The sequence below is a fragment of the Bubalus bubalis genome, chromosome 10, assembly GCF_019923935.1.
Source record: "Bubalus bubalis isolate 160015118507 breed Murrah chromosome 10, NDDB_SH_1, whole genome shotgun sequence".
In the NCBI taxonomy this organism is placed as follows: Eukaryota; Metazoa; Chordata; class Mammalia; order Artiodactyla; family Bovidae; genus Bubalus; species Bubalus bubalis.
The window spans coordinates 26898674-26919372 of NC_059166.1; the positions used below are offsets into that span (position 1 = coordinate 26898674).

The window sequence follows — 20699 nt, forward strand, 5'->3', positions numbered from 1 at the left end:
TTTCCCATGAAGTGATGGGACCAGATGCCATGATCTTAGTTTTCTGAATGTTGAGCTTTAAGCCAACTTTTTCACTCTCCTCTTTCACTTTCATCAAGAGGGTTTAAAAGAACTGTAAATCATAGTAAACAAACTGTTCATGGGGGAGTTTCTCCTCATAGAAGTCTTCTGTATAACAGAGGGAGTAGAGTAACACCATTTATAACCTTGAATGAATGAATGGATCTAGGCATAATCATTAGTGACAGCCAATATGCTAAAAAAGAGAAATATCAGAAAGCTTATACCTCCTGTAGGAAGTAGACATCACCACTTATGAAGTAGTCTTGCCAAAATCAACCACACAAACAAAAAGCTTGAATCTGACCAACTTTCTAGATCTATCAAAATACAAGAAAAACAGGAAACAGGGGAACAGGGGGAACATCATTGTGAAGATGTGATCATCCACACTGGGGAAGCCTCTCCCAGGAAACCCACAGGACAATCCCGTTCTTTCCAATCAAATCCCTAGAGGGAAAACTGTGGAGGAGAGCTATAGAGTAAAAGAAACATAAAAGACCTAGGAACCTATTGCAATTTATGGACCTTATTTGTAATTATATTTCATTCAAACAAACTCATGGGGGAAAGAATATGAGCAACAACTGGGAAATATAAACATGGCTGGGATGATCAATAATGTTGAGGAATTATTTTTTGCTATTTTTAGATACAGTAATGGTATTTTACTTATGTGTTTTTAAAGAGCTCTTATCGTTTAGAGACATACCCTGAAATATTTATGGGTGAAATAATATGATGCAGGAGATTTACTTCAAAATAATATAGAAAGAGGTATAGAGGAACAAGAGTATCTATGGATTCATATTTATTGATGCTACATAAAACTACATTATACTAATCACTTTACTATGAAAACAATTAGATATTTGGCTTTTTCCAAAATAAAAGATTAATTGACAAAAATAAAACAAAGAAAGCTTGGGAGAAAAAAAGTAGAAGGTGGCAGACCCTGCCTTTCTCCCCAGCATTAATTGAACTCCTGCCATGAACCACTTCCTGCTAAAGCCTTTACCTATATTACCCCATGCAGTCCTCACCAAGTCACAGCATTACAAGAAGGGTATTACAGAGATTAAGTGCATATTCCCTGGTGTCAGACCTCCCAGGTTCAAATCTCTGTTCTGCCACCACCTGTTGAGCCAATTAGTTTTAATTTCCTTACCGCTAAAATGGGGATGACAATAATATTATCTACCTCATAGGGTTGTAGTGAGGGTTAAACAACTAATTATTTTAAGTAAACTGCTTAGGACACTCCCTAGCACATAAAGACACAGTATAAATATTAGTGCTTATTATTAAAAAGACATAGAACTGGCATAGAATCTAAGGTTTGGCTGACCCAGAGCTCATCATCCCATTAAGAAAGTGACTAACATGGTCATGAGTAGAGGTAAAATTTTGCTTTTGTCATTGATTATAAACTAAAATCCCTGAATAATTAAAGGAGTAAAGGCAAAGTGAAGATATGACATAGAAAATATTCCGAGGACTTCCAGCTTCTGCTTAGAAAGTTGGAAAGAGGGTTTTTGTCATCCTAACAAGGAAAAGCTGGACAATATACAAAATCACAGTGATGGAGGAATGGAGACTACAGTGAAACCAACTAGCCTGAAATCTAAGAAAAGTGCTTCCAAATAGAGAAGGGACATGAATACTACCTCACCCTGGGCCAGTCATAGGAGGAAGACATACAATTAGGAAAGAAGAACTCAGCTAACAGATGTAATGAATTTGAAATGTTGAGTATGTGATAGCTTACATACAGAATAGCTGTATGTATGTGATAGCTTAAATACTGAAGCCTTGGGAGTCACAGACACTGAGAGTCCAGAGGCACTCTTAGACTTTTTTCCACGGACCCCACTAGGTGACAGTGTGAAAGACTGGAGTCAGGGCAGGAGTCTACAACGGCTTTCCTTATGGAGAGTGTCTGGAGAAGAGGAGTAGTTGCAACTTGTGGAAAGGCAGGAAGCATGGGAGAGGTACTGAAAATTACGCTGAGCCCAGATCTTTGAAGAATACCATTTCTGGAGCAGGGGCATACCTCTGAGGAAACCCCACCCTCTAAATCTGAAGTTGTTATTCAGTCGCCAAGTCATGTCCGACTCTGAGATCCCATGGATTGTAGCATGCCAGGCCTCCCTGTCCCTCACCATCTCCTGGAGCTTGCCCAAGTTCATGTCCATTGAATCGGTGATGCCATTCAACCACCTCATCCTCTGTCACTCTCTTCTCCTTCTGCCTTCAGTCTTTCCCAATATCGAGGTCTTTGCCAATGAGTCGGCTGTTCACACCAGGTGGCCAAGGTATTGGAGCTTCAGCTTCAGCATCAGTCTTTCCAATGATTATTCAGAGTTAATTTCCTTTAGGATTGACTGGTTTGATCTCCTTGTTGTTCAAGGAACTCTCAAGAGTCTTCTCCAGCACCAGAGTTCAAAAGCATCAATTCTTCAGTGCTCTGCCTGCTTTATGGTCCAGCTCTCACATCCATACATGACTACTGAAGTATCTGAAGTATGTGCATCATTTTTGAGTACTCTATGCCAAAGCCACTCTGGCCACCTTGTTGGGCACATCTTAAATTGCATTAAAGTATCAGCAGCAGAGCTTCAGACATGCCAAGAGAGAAATGTAGGAGTTAATAGAATCTTATATAGTAACTTATTGAACATTCATTTATTCAGTCATGCAATACTTATTTACTAATTTGGGTCTGCAATAAATACTATGGATTTAATGGTTAAAATAGATAACAGATACAGCTGCTGTCCTCACAAGTTTACTAACCAGGGGTCATGCACAGAGGTTTACCACCAAGTCAACTGGGAGGAAGAAGATGGCAAGTGGGGCAGGATGGAGTCTGGGCAGATAGATCTGTCAGGGTAATCCATGATTACAGCAGAAGAATGAGAACATGCTGGTTTGTGTGTACTTGTTGAGAGGTAGGGAGAGGGTGGTGGTATCAATCCTAGAAGGCAAAGGAGAAAAGATTGTCTAATTTAAGAGTTACCAACCAGAGTAGAGTCATAGATGGACTGACCTCAAGAATGCAAAGCAGGAAGGGAGATGGAGACTCCCAGGAATGGAAAGGGCTGAGTCAAAAATGATAGTCATGAACACACCAAGGCTGAGCCACAGAGGAGACCTCATAGACACCCATAAGGGTGAAAACACTGCTTAAAAAGTATCTCTTATAGCCTTATTAGCTTTTCCTGCTGTAGAGTAACCAGGAAATGTGGTGCTATTTCTTTTACCTTAAAAATCAAGTCGTGCGTGCATGCTAAATCACTTCAATCATGTTCAACTTTGTGCGACCCTATGACTGTAGCCCACCAGGCTCCTATGTCCATGGATTTCTCCAGGCAAGAACACTGGAGTGGGTTTCTGTGCCCTCCTCCAGGGAAAAATCAAGATATCTATAAATAATAGCTTCAATCCTTTAACTTCAACACTGAGAAACACGGAAGATTTTAGATTCTTCTACTACTCATTCACCAATGACTACAAATAACATCATCTCCTCTACCTATATTGCCAAGATTCCAGAGTCAGAATCACTTTGGTTAGTGGTGCTGCTTCTTGAGAAGATTATGGTCATAATATAACATCCTTACAAATACAACCTAAATTTACCTATTTTTATAGACTCATTGTTCCAGAAGAATGTTCAACAAGTCATTTATAGCTGTCCTTTGACTTTACATGGAGAAGGAAATGGCAACCCACTCCAGTACTCTTGCCTGGAGAATCCCATGGATGGAGGAGCCTGGTGGGCTACAGTCCATGGGGTCGCAAAGAGTCAGACATGATGGAGCGACTTCCCTTTTGAATTTACAGTTGGTAAATATTTAAGGCAAGACTATTATAAATCTACTGATGGATGCATGTGATAGACTGATACTACCAATGACATAGTCTGGTCAAACAAACAAACAAACAAACAAACCTTAATCTGATCAAGTCTCTAGATCTAACTACCACTTTACAGAAAACTCAAGTTCAAAGGACTATATTAATTTATGTTCCTGAAGTTACATCTATTGTATTGCATGGTGGAAATTATATATTACTGGACATCTCTTGCCAAATTTGTCTTCTGTGACCTCATGCCGATAGCTTGAAATTGTCTGTAGTAGGAGTATCTACACCACAGAAAATGACAAGTGCAACAAACTAGGGCTTTCATTTCCTGAGCACCTGTTGCTAAACATTCACCAACACACCACTGCCTTACCTTAGTCCCCCAAATGCTCACAGTCAGCAACACCCAATACAAGCAGAAATATGCCAGAGGGGAAGCTGAGAGGACAGAGGCAGTGGTCATAAGTGACTGCAGTTAAACATCTTATTTTGTAATCTTAGAAAGACATAAGGCCACCACTAGAACCATGTAGGTAAGGAGCCCTAAAATATAATCACTAGTTTTTCAGTCTGCTTGGCTCATTCAAGTCTTGTTCAAAGGTCATCTAATCAGAAAGTCCTTCTCTAACCATGCTAGCCAATCACTCTCTTTGTCATTCTCTACCCTTAATTGTCCTGTTTCTCTTCAGAGTACTACCAAGCATTATATTATCTATTTATAATGAACCTAGGTTCTATGAACACAGATTCTGTTTTGTTCAGCACAGTATCCTAGCACTAAGCACAGTACCTAAGATATGCTCAAGAAACACGGGGTGAATGAACTAAACATCATGTGGAATAGCGTTGGAAGGATGTCTATCAGTTCACGTCTATCGATTATTATAGAGAATGAATTACACACTATAGAAAGATACTCGGTCAATCCTCATTATCCACAGATTCTGCATTTGCAGATTTTCTGCCTGTAACCCCACAGTCAAAGAATGCACTTTGACAATCATTCACAGATATGCACAGAGGAGCAAGAATATTTGAGTCACTCAATGTGCATGTTCTCAGCTGAGGCTGAACAAGGTGACTCTTCCTTCTCATACCAGTTCTCATACTATAAATACATGTTCTTTTCATGGTCTATTTCGTGCCATGGCTTTTGCATTTGATTTTTCTGTTTAAAATGACCCCCAAACATACTGCAAAAGGGCTGCCTGGTATTCTTAGGCATAAGAAGTCTGTGTTTTCCAAAGAAAATACCTATGTTAGATAAGCCTTGTTCAGGCATGAGTCACAGTGCCGTTGGCCAAGGTTAGTGAATTAACTATATATATTAACTAAGGTATCTTTAAACAGAAATACCTATCAACCAATACTTATTGATCAGTTGACAAAAGTGTTGTGACCAGAGGCTCATAGGAACTTCCCTACCCCTATATTTTCTCTAGGAGCAGAGCTTCACTGATTCAGGATTCACAGCACCCTTATAGAATGTAATTATCACAGGTAATGAGGACTGACCTCATAAAGTATGTTCCATTTGTTTTTTAAAATACATAATAGGTAGATAAAGATAGACATAAATTTGTTTATACATAGAAAAATGTCTGAAAGTGTATGTGCTAAGTCATTTCAGTCGTGTCTGACTCTTTGCGGACCCTATGGACCGTAGCCCACCAAGCTCCTCTGTCTATGGGGATTCTCTAGGCAAGAATAATGGAGTGGGTTGCCATGCCCTCCTCAAGGGGATCTTCCCAACCCAGGAATCGAACCTGTGGCTCTTATGTCTCCTGCACTGGTGGGCAGGCTCTTTACCACTAGTGCCACCTGGGAAGTCTCCTGAAAGTGTTTATATATACCAAACTATTTACAGTGGTTGCATCTGGGGAGTAGAATTAAAGAAACATAAAAAAAATTTCACTATGTGCCCTTTTTGTCACACTTGCATTTTTTCCAATTTTTTTAAACAAGTAATTACTGTTCTGCTAATTTTTCAAACCTATATTTTTTAACAAACTTAAACAAATTATTTTTTAATAGCATTCATAAAGCTAAGAACTAGAGAAAAAGGTCATACAATTTGGAATTTGAGCATATTCATTTTAAAAGAAGTGTCAACAAGAAATTGAAAGCCTATAAAGAAATAAAATTAAAATAGACCAGAAAAGTGATAGAAGCAAACTAGCATAAGAAAAGATCAACATTTCTTAACAAATTGCTAAGTAAATAAGAACACAAATAAATAACAAATATCTGTGAGAAGGAGCCCTCTTTTAAGCCAGCAATGATGCAAATGAAAGAGAACATGTAAAAAAAGAGAGTCATCAGGTTTGACCTAACATCTCATCAAAGGACCAAATCTGACAAACAAAACAAAACACAAAGGCTTGAAGCGAACAAAACTAACTCATAATATGGTGAAAATAAATAAGCACAGAGCAAAGGAAACTTCTTAGGTTTGACTCTTTTCAGTATCCCACATTTATGCAGCTAGAATATTTTTAAAGTAGCCTCCTATTTAACCATTTCAAAAATATTGACCCTTTAATGAGAAATATGCTTTTTTAAATTTCCTCCAAAGAAAGAATACAGCATCAATGTTAGCTTAGTAATTCTCTATAAGAGCAGGTTATTTTTTGTACAGCAATGGGCAAAGAATAAAGAAGGATTGCTGTTCATATACCGCAGGCATAAAAGTTTCGGGGTAAACACAGGTAGAGAAGCAAGACCTGGCACCCATCCTAACGTGAAGACTGAGAGGCAAAGGCTGTTCTCTGAGTTGAAATCATTCTTGTTTCATGAGCAGAAACTCATGAGGTAAGAAGAATTGGGGTGTTATTTCTCTTCTTTCTCATAGGTAGCAACAATACAGGACAGCACCAGTTGGGCGTTAGAATCAGAAAAAGTTTAACACTATCATCCCCACCTCCTTGCATCTGCATCCTTCCCCAGCACTACATCCCAGAAGCTCCTTTGTCCATGGGGCTCCCTGTAAGATGTTACTTTTAAAAAGAAGTATGTGGATTGAATATTTGGACTGACAGATTCCCAATTAACCCAAATATAAGAAAATCTAGACAACTTAAAACCATTTTGGAGCCTTTTCCCTGGGAGGAAAAGAGGAGTTGGAGGAATAAATCTCCATGAGGAACCGCTGCAAGACTGAGGCTGTCACTGGGGAAGACGCTGTTTAGGATGCTGCAAAGGTTTTTTACCACCATCAACATGACTGACATACTTGACAGTCATCAACCAAAGCAGCCAAACAGCTAAAATCTGACCTCTAAACTCAATATATGACATCTTTGTATGACATATTGCTGTTGTTCTGTTGCCCAGTCTTGCTCAGCTCTTTGCAACACCATGGACTGCAGCATGCCAGGCCTCTCCGGCCCTCACCCTCTCCCAAAGTTTGCCCCAGTTCATGTTCACTGCATCAGTGATGCCATCCAGCCATCTCATCCTCTGACGCTCTCTTCTCCTTCTGCCCTCAATCTTTTCCAACATCAAGGACTTTTCCAGTGCATCAGCTATTTGCATCAGATGACCAAAATACTGGAGTTTCAGCTTCAGCCTCAGTCCTTCCAACAAGTATTCAGGATTGATTACCCTTAAGATTGACTGGTTTGATCTCCTTGCTGTCCAAGGGACTTTCAAGAGTCTTCTCTAGCACCACAGTTCAAAGGGATCAATTCTTTGGCACTCTGCCTTCTTTATGATCCAGCTCTCACAACCGTGAGTGACCACTGGGAAGACCATGGTGGTGGTTTAGCCGCTAAATTGTGTCCGACTCTTGTGACCCCATGAACAGTAGCCTGCCAGGCTCCTCTGTCCCTGGGATTCTCCAGGCAAGAATACTGGAGTGGGTTGCTATTTCCTTCTCCAGGAGATCTTCCTGATCCAGGGATTGAACCCGAGTCTCCTGCATTGTAGGCAGACACTTTACCGATGAAGCAGAGGTAGACGTTTTTCTGGGCTTTCTCTATGATCCAGTGAATGTTGGCAATTTGATCTCTGGTTCCTCTTACAGAATAGAAACTGGGAATCCTCAATGAGAAATTGTTCCAAAAGAGTCACAGGTAGCATGAGAATATGCCTGATCAATGGATATGAAATTGTACTGTATTTCTTTCCTTAAACAGGAAACATTTCTTTAATTAAAAAAAAAAAAAAGTTTGCACAGCTTTTATTGATCCTTCAGTGTGAACATTTACATTAATGTTTGAGAATAAAATTTGAGTTTATAAGGAGAGAAAAAGATCACTACGCAAGCTAATCTTATGCCAAGACTGCACCCAAGCTAATTGAATTTTAAGTACAGTGGTGAGTTCCTTGTCTTTCCCACCTCTGAGATGTTTCAGTGACTGTAGAAAGAATTTTTCACTGTATATTTTAAAAACACATAAACAGACAACACTACGGCTCACAGATGAACTAAGGGAAGGCTTCTTCTGGGGTTTTTGTTCTCCATCTTTCTTTAGAAGTCTGCAAGAAAGGGAAAAGCATGGACCTTAATTAGCACCTGGCCTTGACCATTTTTAGAGCAGGTAGATTCTGGGGAAACCTTCTAGAAGCCATCATCAACAGTAAAACAAATACATTTTAAGTGTTCAGAGTTAACTTCATCTGATGAATTGATATAAAAAAATTTTATAGGGCTGCTTGCCCGAGGGCTTTGTTATCGGAAAATAAGAAATTCTAGAGTCTACTTGGCTCAGCATGGCTGATACTTTCAAATTCCCTGATTCAAGCTTCCTATAGTTTCTCAATTTATGAATTCATCTATCCATCACTTTGAAAAAATAAAGTGATGCTTCTAGTTTCTCTAGGATTTTTTTGGCAACTGCTTATTTGTGACATTTATCTTTCAGGTGAGAGCATTTTTGGTAATTGCATCTTTTTTCTCCTTCTGTCCTATTTGTATAAGGTCAAATTGGCTTCTATGCTGTGAGCATGAAGTGCTTAATTGGAACAATATTATTATCCTTTACAATTTACAGAAATATATTTGGCCTCTGTGAAGTGTCATTTTCCTCAGAGAGAATAAGTTGCTTCCTTATTAAGCCCTCTGGAAAAACAGAAATAGTTCTCCTGAATCCTTTGGTGTTGCAAGGCATTCTATCCTGTTGCTCTTAAAGCAAAAGAAAAGAAGAAACACAATGGCCTTGAAATTTTATTCTAAAATCACCCCCAAAAGTGAAAAATCTAAAAAATCATAGAGTCGGTCTTAGAACTGTAGGCTTCAGAGGAAGAATACCATGGAATCCACATAGGAAAGGCTCACATAAGGATCTACCCCTTATGTGATCTACGTATGTGACTCTATCTTGTTGCTTTTCTTTGTATACCCAGTCTCATACACTCCTATGACTTCAGCTCCCTATTATACAACGATGGCACTAGGTCAAGCAGCCATATTTCTTGGTTCTCTTTTCTTCAAAATTTTAGCAGAAAAGCTACAACCAGAAATTCCATCTTCACAAGACCAAAGTCAATGGAATCATCGGCTTAAAAAATTATTTTAATTTCACTGTTTAAATTCCTCTCAATCTTTTTCATAAATCTTAGCTCTCTTTATTTCAACATCAGAATTTATCACCATGTACTCAAAAACTACATCTCCCTCAGTTTCCCCATTTTCTCCTCAATGGTATTTCCTTTCCCTTAACCTTTTGATCTCCAGATCATCTGGCCGTTTCCACTGCATCTTCTCTTGTCTTCTGTGTCCTGAATCTTGTCAACCCTTCCTCCTCAGCTCTACTCCTTCCTATCTGTTTCCACCGCCACTGCCCCCACTCCCCACTCGTGTCCTTATATTATTGGAAAATCCTAAATCATGATAATTTACCCACACCCAGCTCCTCTACCCCATCCTTTTTTTAGCCCACCATGCCCCATATAGCCATCTCTGTCTTCTTAAAATTCCATTTTCAGTATTTTGCCCTATGATCCCATATTTTCCAGAAATTTCCACTCAGGTTTAATAATCTACACTAAAACAACAACTATCATCCATTAGCAGAGTACCCACAACAATCATACCAAGCGCCATACAAATTGCTTCACATACATTATATATAATCCTCACTACAATTCAAAAAGATAAATTTTGTTATTTCCACTTTATAATAGAGGAAAGTGAGCCTTAAAATGAGTAAGCAACTCCTCCAATAATGACTAGAGCTGCATCAAAATGCCTATCAGTTTCCCTTTCAAGCGCATGTTTTCCCTGATCATGGAGGTCTCTGATCACCTAATGGATCTTTCCAAACTTTCCCAGGCTACAAATTTGAGAGCCTCATCAGTTGGCCTACCTGATCTACTATGTCACCACAAACCTTGTGCCCCCAGAGGTGGCGGTCAAGGTCATGCACGCTGAGAGCAGCTTGTCTAGGTTCAGCTCCTGGCTCCCCAGCTCAACAACCTGGCTTGTGCCAGCAAGTTACTTAATCTCTCTGCACCTCAACTTTCTCATAAATCCTGATAATAACACTCATCTCAGGGAAATGTTATGAGATTAAATGAGACAATGACTCTCTTCACATGATTTCCATCTGTTTCCTCTGTCAAGAATAATCTTCTGTCTCCTTTCAGCTTATGAAAATACAACACAAACTCAACACTAACTTTTGAGTAATTAACTCTATCAGTTTGTTTCTTAATTTCATCTACATACTTTCATAAATATATTTAGAAAATGTCACATTATCTTGCTCTTGATTACATACTACCCTCTGACATTCTTTTCTTCTTCCTTATATAGTGTTTTTCTCTTCCCCAAATGATTACAAATTTCCAAAGGATGCAGACATTATTTCCTGTATGCCTCACAATAAGAACTTAATACTGTGTTGAGCACAAAATGTTTTACCCCCAAGCTGAGAACTTCAGATTTACATTTCATAAATTATTACTTACGAACCATAATATCAGTTACATTTCATTCTTTCTTCTCTTTGCTGCAGTCAAATTGTCTTCCTAGATTCTAATCATCTCCAGCCTAGATTCTAATATTCTAACCCACTGCCTGTACCTTTAGTAATTCATTCACTCATTCATGGCCAGTAAAGGGACTGAAGGAAGGCCAGTTTGACTGAAATGGGAGGAGATGAGAGGACACAGAGTGTGATCACACCTGAGAGGAGGGCAGAGTCACAGCGGGCAGAGCCCATCTGTTTTCCTCGTCCTACTTTAAGACAGAGCACAGTGGCTGCAAGCATTCATTCTGGAGCTAGGGAAGTGGGGTCTGAATCCTGACCAAGTAAATGTGGATGATTACCCATCTCTATGCCTCAGTTTCCTTACCTATAAAATGAGAATAATAAAGTTGAAAAAAAAAATTAACAAAGTTGATGTGATTATCTTCCAGTTTCCAAGGAAATAGACTCTGAGATAGAACTGTGTATAGAGAGTTCTCTGAAGGGAAACATCAGAAAGGCAGTGAGGGCAGCCAGTTGGAAGAGAGGATGCAGTTGCACTGGGAAACGGCTGCAACAGAGCCTCAGCTGATCCCATGGAAGAGTTCTGAAGCTGGAATGGTCCTGCAGAGATATCCTGAATTGAGGCAAGTTAACCAGATCTTTGTTCCCCTGAATTGACCAATCATTAGATGCAGGGCTTCCCTGGTGGCTCAGATGGTAAAGAATCTGCCTACAAGGCAGGAGACCCAGGTTCAATCCCTAAATTGGGAAGATCCCCTGGAGAAGGGAATGGCTACCTACTCCAGTATTCTTGCCTGGAGAATTCCATGGACAGAGGAGCCTCTCGGGTTACAGTCCATGGGGTCCCAAAGAGTCAGACACAACTACGTGACTAACACTTTCACTTATCCCTGGAAAGGTATGCAGCCTTGGGCAAAGCAGCTGCTTTCTGCCAAGGGCAATTTCTAGGCAGAGATTTAGCTAAAAGCTGTCAGCAGGACAACACTTCAGGAAATGAGGGAATGAATGTCTTAGTCCTTTGGGGGAGATTTTGTTTGACACACCACAGCATCCACTACAGTTAACATAAAGATTAAATGAATTAATACCTATAAATCACTTAGGATGACACCCGGCGTATTTTAGCCCAAGATAAGTATTAGTTGTTACTTCAGTTTTATTGCCTAGAAGGTCTTTGCTTTAGCTGAAGGCTTACTGACTAAAATTTTAAAAGAAGGGTGACAGTATTTCTTTTTATTTCAATTCCCTAAGCAGTGAAACTCTGTAAATATTTATGCATTCATTTGATTATTTATGGGTTTTGCTTCTACCTATTACACAATGCTGTAGCTTGTTGTACATTCAAGTGTTTATTTCCATACTGTCTATCACAGCTTAAAACAGAGAACAGTGTCTTCTTAACTAAACATGGTCATCACTAAACACATGTCAGAGCAACTGCTGGTTATTTAAGGAGTAAATTAATATAGATAGTATTGAAGAGAAGATGAAATTGTAAAAACAATTTCAAATTTAGGGGCCTTCTTAAATGCCACAAGGACTAAAAATCGGCAAATCCCTGAATGGATATCCTTTCAGCTACACTCTGGGATTTTGCTCGCCTCTTGGCATTATTCCCTAGACACCCAGCAATCAAAGTTTGGGGACCCTGGGGCTGTTATTGCAAGAGATTTGATATCACCCTGATGCTGGGAGGGATTGGGGGCAGGAGGAGAAGGGGACGACAGAGGATGAGATGGCTGGATGGCATCACCGACTCGATGGACATGAGTTTGGGTGAACTCTGGGAGTTGGTGATAGACAGGGAGGCCTGGAGTGTTGCGACTCATGGGGTCGCAAAGAGTCGGACACAACTGAGCAACTGAACTGAACTGAACTGAACTGATGTAACTACAAAACTTTAAATTTAGCAAAAATTGATAGTATACATCTCTTGCCATATATACTACTATCCCTCAAAACAATGTAATGCTCTGATTCACAATTTATAAACTTATTTAATAGCATTAATGAGTAAATATATAGTTTTATGAATTTTCTTAATCAATGTTTCATAAATGTACAACTATTAAATATTTTATGGTAAGAAAATATTCCCATACACAATCTTTGGACCTTTTCATTCCTCCTTATCTCATACACTATGTGTCTTTTTCAACCTGAAGGCATCAGAGACACTAGAATCCCCTTAAGGCTAAAGATAATATCTTACTTTTATATGTATTCCTACAGCATCTTTTATACAACAGAAAATAAAAAAAAAAATCCTTTTACAAAGATTTATTGCATACTTGGTATGTGCCAGACTCTGTACTGGGTGCTAAGAATGTAATACTGACTAAATATATAATTTTTTTACCCTCACATAACTTACAATCTAATAGAAGAGACAAACCATAAGAAAAAAAAATCTATCATTTATACTTTTGATAAACGATGTGGGGAAAATAAAGGGTATGATAAGTGATTATTTTCTGGGAAGTTGTTTCAGATTGGGTGGGCAAGAGGAGAGAGGGAGCTGCCAGGAAAAAAAAGGCAGAGTTCAAGCTGAGATAGAAAGGATGAGTAGGAGTTGGCCAACAACACTGATGGCTGGAAAAGGAAGGACTCCTCAGTGTTAACACTGGCAAACGGACAGAACCATTTGCATTTGGAATGCAATTCAAAGATAAATTTGATTGAAAACTAGACATGCAAATTTTTAAAAATTTGTTTACTTCAGAAACAATTTAATAAACCAAATTTTGGGTTCACCAGTGAAATATTCATTCTAGTCAAGGAGCAACGGTCATGGTAAGTGTTACAAGTACAGGGCGAACAAGATGGCGTTAGTCCTCTTAGAGCTTACAGTTCAGCCGGGAGAGACCAACAGACAATGATACAAAAAGGGGCAAGTGCTGGGAAGGGGCTGGTGTGGGGAGATAAGACAGTGGCCCCAAAAGGGGCCATGAAATTCAAAGAGGGCCTCCTGACAGGAAGTAGCCTGTGCCTGCAGATGCTTCAGTTGCAGATGCAGCTGCTGTCACGGTAGCAGGCAGAGCACGAAGTCCAGGGTCCCTCATGGGAAAGGATTAGCCTGCCCGCAAAGCTCGGAATGCCTGAAAAGAGGCCTTGACCCCGGACAGGAGCCTCGAAAGAAGACAGAAAATATGAGGGGATATTCACAACATATCTATAACACATGAAGGGGCTGAACAAAGGAACTTGAAACCTTGAAGTTTGTTTTTTTAAAGAAGTGAAATAAACGAAATTATATTTAAAATTAAATTAATTCATCAAAAATAATTCCACACTAAAAACAAATAAAAATAAGTATTATTTCACTAAATTATTTACAAATCACTGTTTTTCTCAACTCAGTAACTTTTTTTTTTTTTTTTGGGCACTTACCTACTGTTTATGTTTCAATTAAACTTCTTTAATTTAGGAGATCTCTCATTTGCCAGATCACAAGAGAGCCAGTTTTATGTGTGGACTTTATCACATGTACCCCCATACATTTCAAAAATAATATGAATACTAATAATGAAAACCACACTATCTGGGCATTTCCTGAGTGTTGTGACTTTGATAGTAGACTCTTTACAATGGCTTGGCATCTCAGATGGCATTCATTTTGGGGTTTTGTTTGTTATCTCTTCAGACACAACTCTCCATACCCGCTCTTCCTTAAATCAGCTAAACTGTTGAATGGCAAAACCTCTCTGCTTTGGGCAACTACAACATTGTAATATAATCTTTCTGTTGTTCCCAATAAAAGCCCGTCATTGGACTCCTCAGCCTCTCTACATGTTCAGTCTTTAAGTGTGGATTCCACACACTTATGAGTAAGAGAGAAATGAGTAAAGAAAAAAAATATACTGGATGAAGGAAGTGGAAAACCAGGGGAAGGAAACAGAAAGAGCAAAAGAGAACAGTTTACCACAGAAAATGGAGAAAGAGAACTCCAAAGAACTTGAACACCCTCTTTCATGTACATTATCAGGTTCTCTAAAGTCAGGAAAAAGGAAGAGAGTTTCAGAAAAACATCTATTTCTGCTTTATTGACTATGCCAAAGACTTTGACTCTGTGGATCACAATAAACTGTGGAGAATTCTGAAAGAGATGGGAATACCAGACCACCTGACCTGCCTCTTGAGAAATCTGTATGCAGGTCAGAAACAACAGTTAGAACTGGACATGGAACAACAGACTGGTTCCAAATAGGAAAAGGAGTACCTCAAGGTTGTATACTGTCACCCTGCTTATTTAACTTATGTCAGAGTACATCATGAGAAACGCTGGGCTAGAAGAAGCACAAGCTGGAATCAAGATTGCTGGGAGAAATATCAATAACCTCAGATATGTAGATGACACCGCCCTTATGGCAGAAAGTGAAGGGGAACTAAAAAGCCTCTTGATGAAAGTGAAAGAGGAGAATGAAAGAGTTGGCTTAAAACTCAACATTCAGAAAACAAAGATCATGGCATCTGGTCCCATCACTTCATGGGAAATAGATGGGGAAACAGTGGAAACAGTGTCAGACTTTATTTTTGGGGGCTCCAAAATCACTGCAGATGGTGACTGCAGCCATGAAATTAAAAGACGCTTACTCCTTGGAAGGAAAGTTATGACCAACCTAGATAGCATATTAAAAAACAGAGACATTACTTTGCCAACAAAGGTCCGTCTAGTCAAGGCTATGGTTTTTCCAGTGGTCATGTATGGATGTGAGAGTTGGACTGTGAAGAAAGCTGAGTGCCGAAGAATTGATGCTTTTGAGACTCTTGAGAGTCCCTTGAACTGCAAGGAGATCCAACCAGTCCATTCTAAAGGAGATCAGCGCTGGGTGTTCTTTGGAAGGACTGATGCTGAAGCTGAAACTCCAGTTCTTTGGCCACCTCATGTGAAGAGTTGACTCATTGGAAAAGACTCTGATGCTGGGAGGGATTGAGGGCAGGAGGAGAAGGGGACGACAGAGGATGAGATGGCTGGATGGCATCACCGACTCAATGGACGTGAGTCTGAGTGAAGTCCGGGAGTTGGTGATGGACAGGGAGGCCTGGCGTGCTGCGATTCATGCGGTCACAAAGAGTCGGACACGACCGAGTGACTGAACTGAACTGAAAGTCAGGAAAGTCTTAGCAGCTGTTTTCTTACCATTTTTACCACATTTTATAATGATCAGGTAATCCCAGGAACCTAAATGTCTTGCATTTTTTAGTAACTCAATTCAGTTCTAGTCTTAGCTCTAAATATGCTTGTGGACTCAATACCTACTCCGTGGTAGGCTTGCACTAGAAGCAAACCTTTCTCAAGCACGCCATGGGCTGTACCATGATTCACGACCATCCACGGTAAGAACAAGGGATACACGTTGTGCACTCTGTATGCAGAGTAAGTGCCAGAGAAATGAATTCTGATGCCTAAGTGCAAACAAGGGCAATGCCAAGACCAAGTGCCATGCCTTCCCCTGTGGATTCCACCTGCCTCCCTCACTGAATCATAACGGGTTATTAGTTTAAATAAAGCCATCCTTTAGGTTTCCCTGGTGACTCAAATGGTAAAGAATCTGCCTGCAAAGCAGGAAACTAGGGGTCAGTCCCTGGGTCGGGATGATCCCCTGGAGAAGGGAATGGCAACCCACTCCAGTATTCCTGCCTGGGGAAATCCACGGACAGAGAAGCCTGGCAGGCTATAGTCCATGGGGTCACAAGGAGTCAGACATGTCTGAGCAACACCTTAACCATAAAATAAACAAAAGAGGATTCTTTTGTGATGGCTATAATTTTTTCCCTTAAAAAAAAAAAATCACCCTTTGGTGGAGGTACCTGTTTAACTCTAAATTTAATAGAGTATAGTAAATATTTATAATATCTCTCTAAGTTTCCTTCTGCTAATAGCGAAACACTGAATCACACATGTGCATTGCATGGTAGAAGAACTATCCACCCCCACTGGGTGTTACCTAATACTTATGTGAAAAACAATTTTTATTTGGATTCATGCTTCACTTCATGCTTTCAAGAGATCTGTATCTGAGAAGGCAGGGAGTTGATTTCCAGAAATTGCTGTACATGCAAGATTTCGGCACTATGTTTACCTCTGGTAAAGCAACTCAACTTCTGTATTTCAAATGTGGTCTCCTGGTCTCTCTCAGATGTTCTTGGGGACCCAGAGCAATACATGAGCTTCTGCTACTGCTCACAGGGCACAGCGGTGGCTTTCAGATGGAGTCATTCAGTTAAACCCAAGTATAACAACAGAAAGCAGAGGGGCTTCTTTCCAGCTGGTGTTCAATTGTGCAAGGTATTATCAAGTCCTTTTCCCATGGCTGGCATCTTCCCTTCTATTCAGTAAATCCCTCCACAGAATCTGAAAACCTCGGGTTTAAATGTTGCATGATAAGCCAAGTGCAGCACAGCTAAGGCTCCATGCTCCTAACACAAGGGACCCGGGTTTGATCCTGATCAGGAAACTAGATCACATGTGCTGCAACTAAGACTCGAGGCAGCCAAATAAATTTTTTTTTTTTTTAAGGATAAGATGGTATATTAAAAAAAGACAGTAACACAAAGGGTGGGGCATGAAATCATATCAGAGCTCTCTGTCAACTTCAGATCCCCTCCCATGAGACTTTAGACCTCCTTGAAGCATTAACCCTGAAAGTGACTTGAACTGTAAAGATCTGGAATCCAGTCTCCTGGATCCCTCTCTGGGATGTCACCCAGAGCCCAGCTTATGTTAAATTCCACGGTGGGACAGAGAGGGCAGTAATATAGATAGAAACTCATCTCAGAAAGATCCAGGGTTCCTCCAATGTCTGACATGTTCAGCCAGCCCTGACCCTGAGTTCACAACAGCCACCATCCCTCTTCATCCTAACATCATGCATGTGCTTAAACATGACAAAAACAATCTCCTACAGCCCATAACAGTCTCTTACACAGTCAGCATAGTTCAGCAATTTAAATACAAATGTGCCTCAAGTACCTATTTTCTAATCCAACAACTCACTTGACTTTCATGTCTTAAAGGCATGTCATAAACAAAATTTTTCTAACTTTAAAGGAATGCAACCCATCCTCATTATTCAATGAATATTCATTATTCATTCATTTGCCTGCTCGTTATAAATTATCTGTAATCCTCAAATCAATACACACGATGTTCCCTGATCATTCACAGATGTGTGACGAATGAAGAAGAACATGAAGGGTTGGACCCCACATTCCCAGTGAGGGGGATCGAGGCAGTGCTCAGCCTTCTGGTTAAGGGTCTCCTGGCTCAGACGGTAAAGCATCTGCCTACAATGTGGGAGACCCGGGTTCAATCCCTGGGTTGGGAAGGTCTCCTGGAGAAGGAAATGGTAACCCACTCCAGTATTCTTGCCTGGAGAATCCCATGGACCAAGAAGCCTGGTAGGCTATAGGCCATGGGGTTGCAAAGAGTTGGACACGACTGAGCGACTTCACTTCACAGTAAACGAGTACTCTTTGTGTAGTCTGTTTAGAGCCACCTTTTCCACATTTTTGTGTGTTTTGTTGGGGATTTCACTTTCCAAATGAAGACCACTGAAGGGCTGCCTAGTGTTCCTTAGCATAAGAGGACAGAGACGTGCTGACAGAGAAAAGAGCTGTGTCAGGTACACCCTGTTCAGGCATGAGTTCTATTGTTATTGGCTTCGAGATCAATGTTAGTGAACTAACAATATATGTTGAACAAGGTGTCTGTGACGGTTAATTTTACATGTCAATTTTACTGCTCCTTGGGGTGCCTAGATTAAACATTATTTGGGGGTGTGTCTGTGAGGTGTTTTCTGATGCAATTTGCATTTGAATCAGTCAAGTTGATTGCCTTCCCCAGTGTGGGCAGGCATCACCCGCTCCTTTGAGGACCTACATAGAGCAAAAGGTAGAAGAAGGAGGGATTTGTCACTTGTTCCTCCTGCCTGCCTTGAGCTAGGACTTCTACTCCTGGGCTGGGATTTACACCATCAGTTCCCCAGGTTCTCAGGCTTTTGGACTCAGACTGGAATTACACCACCAACTTTCCTGAATTTTCAGCTTGCTTATGGCAACTCATGAATCAGCCTCTATAATTACATGAGCTAATTCCTTGTAATAAATTTATATATATATATATATATATATATACACACATATATATATTTAGTATATATATTCTATATGAACTTTCCAGGTGGCACTAGTGGTAAAGAACACGCCTGCCAATGCAGGGGACATAAGAGACAAGGATTCAGTTCTTGGGATGGGAAGATACCTTGGAGGAGGAAGGTATTAATGTATTAATAAAATTTTAAGGTATTAATTAAATTTTCATTTAATGGAAATGGAAGATACCTTGGAGGAGGATTCTCTAGTATTCTTCCCTGGAGATTCCCATGGACAAAAGAGCCTGGTGGGCTACAGTCCATAGGGTCGCAAAGAGTCAGGCATGACTGAAGCGACTTAGCACACATATATTCCATATACATAATATATAGTATGCGTGCACACTCAGTCACTCAGTCATGTCCAATTCTTAGCAATTCCATGGACTATAGCCCACCAGGCTCCTCTGTCCATGGGAGATTCTCCAGGCAAGTATACTAGAGTGGGTTGCTGTGCTCTCCTCCAGGGGATCATCCCAACTCAGGGATAGAACCCACCTCTCCCACATCTCCTGCATTGGAGGTTGACTCTTTACCCACTGAGCCACCTGGGAAGCACAATATATAGTGTGTGTGTGTGTGTGTATATATATATAATTATATATATAGTGCATATATATTCTCTATATACATATATATTAATATATATTCTATATATTCTTTGGAGAACTCTGACCAACACAGTGTCTTTAAATGGAAACACACCTGTAACAAGGATATGTATTAAACAGCTAATGAAAATGTCATGACTAAAAGCTCACATGAACATAACCCTGTATTTCCCCTAACTTAGTGTTTGTAGCAACTTCATAGAACAGAACTGCGGTTAATAAGAAAAATGACTGCCTCCATTCTCTCTTTGTGTGGGTGCATGACTGCTCAGTTGCTTCACTTGTGGCCGACTCTGTCTGATTCTGTGGACTGTAGCCCACCAGGCTCCTCTGTCCATGGAATTCTCCAAGCAAGAACACTGGAGTGGGTTGCCATGCCCTCTTTCAGGGGATCTTCCTCACCCAGGAATCAAAAAAGCTAGAGATTTCTAGAAAAACATCTACTTCTGCTTCATTGACTATGCTAAAGTCTGACTGTGTAGATCACAACAAACTGTGGAAAATTCTTAAAGAGATGGGAATATCAGACCACCTTATCTACCTCCTGAAAAATCTGTATGCAGGTCAAGAAGCAAGAGTTAGAACTGGACATGGAACAACAGACTGGTTCAAAATTGGGAAAGGAGTACATCAAGGCTATGTAAGGCTGCTACCCTGCTTATTTAACTTCTATGCAGAGTACATCATTCGAAAGCTGGGTTGGATGAAGCACAAGCTGGCATCAGGATTGCAGGGAGAAATACAATAACCTCAGATACGCAAATGACACCACCCTTATGGCAGAAAGTGAAGAGGAAATAAAGAGCCTCTTGATGAAGGTGAAAAAGGAGAATGAAAAAGCTGGATTAAAACTCAACATTCAAAAAACGAAGATCTTGGCATCCAGTCCCACCACTTCATGGCAAGTAGATGGAGAAACAATGGAAATGGTGACAGACTTTATTTTCTTGGGCTCCAAAAATCACTGCAGATGGTGACTGCAGCCACAGAAATAAAAGATGATTGCTCCTTGGAAGAAAAGTAATGGCAAACCTGGATGGCATATTAAAAAGCAGAGACATTACTTTGCC

At 40.2% G+C, this 20699-nt stretch overlaps 1 long non-coding RNA gene across 1 annotated transcript in view; it reads right to left on the reverse strand.

Moving 5' to 3' along the window:
- Positions 1-13560: 13560 nt before the first annotated feature.
- The window catches only part of LOC123327666, a 235987-nt gene continuing 228848 nt past the window's right edge, over positions 13561-20699 (reverse strand). The window contains exon 3 of the long non-coding RNA XR_006542302.1: positions 13561-13994. This is a non-coding gene — a long non-coding RNA (uncharacterized LOC123327666). The remainder of the gene's footprint in view (positions 13995-20699) is intronic.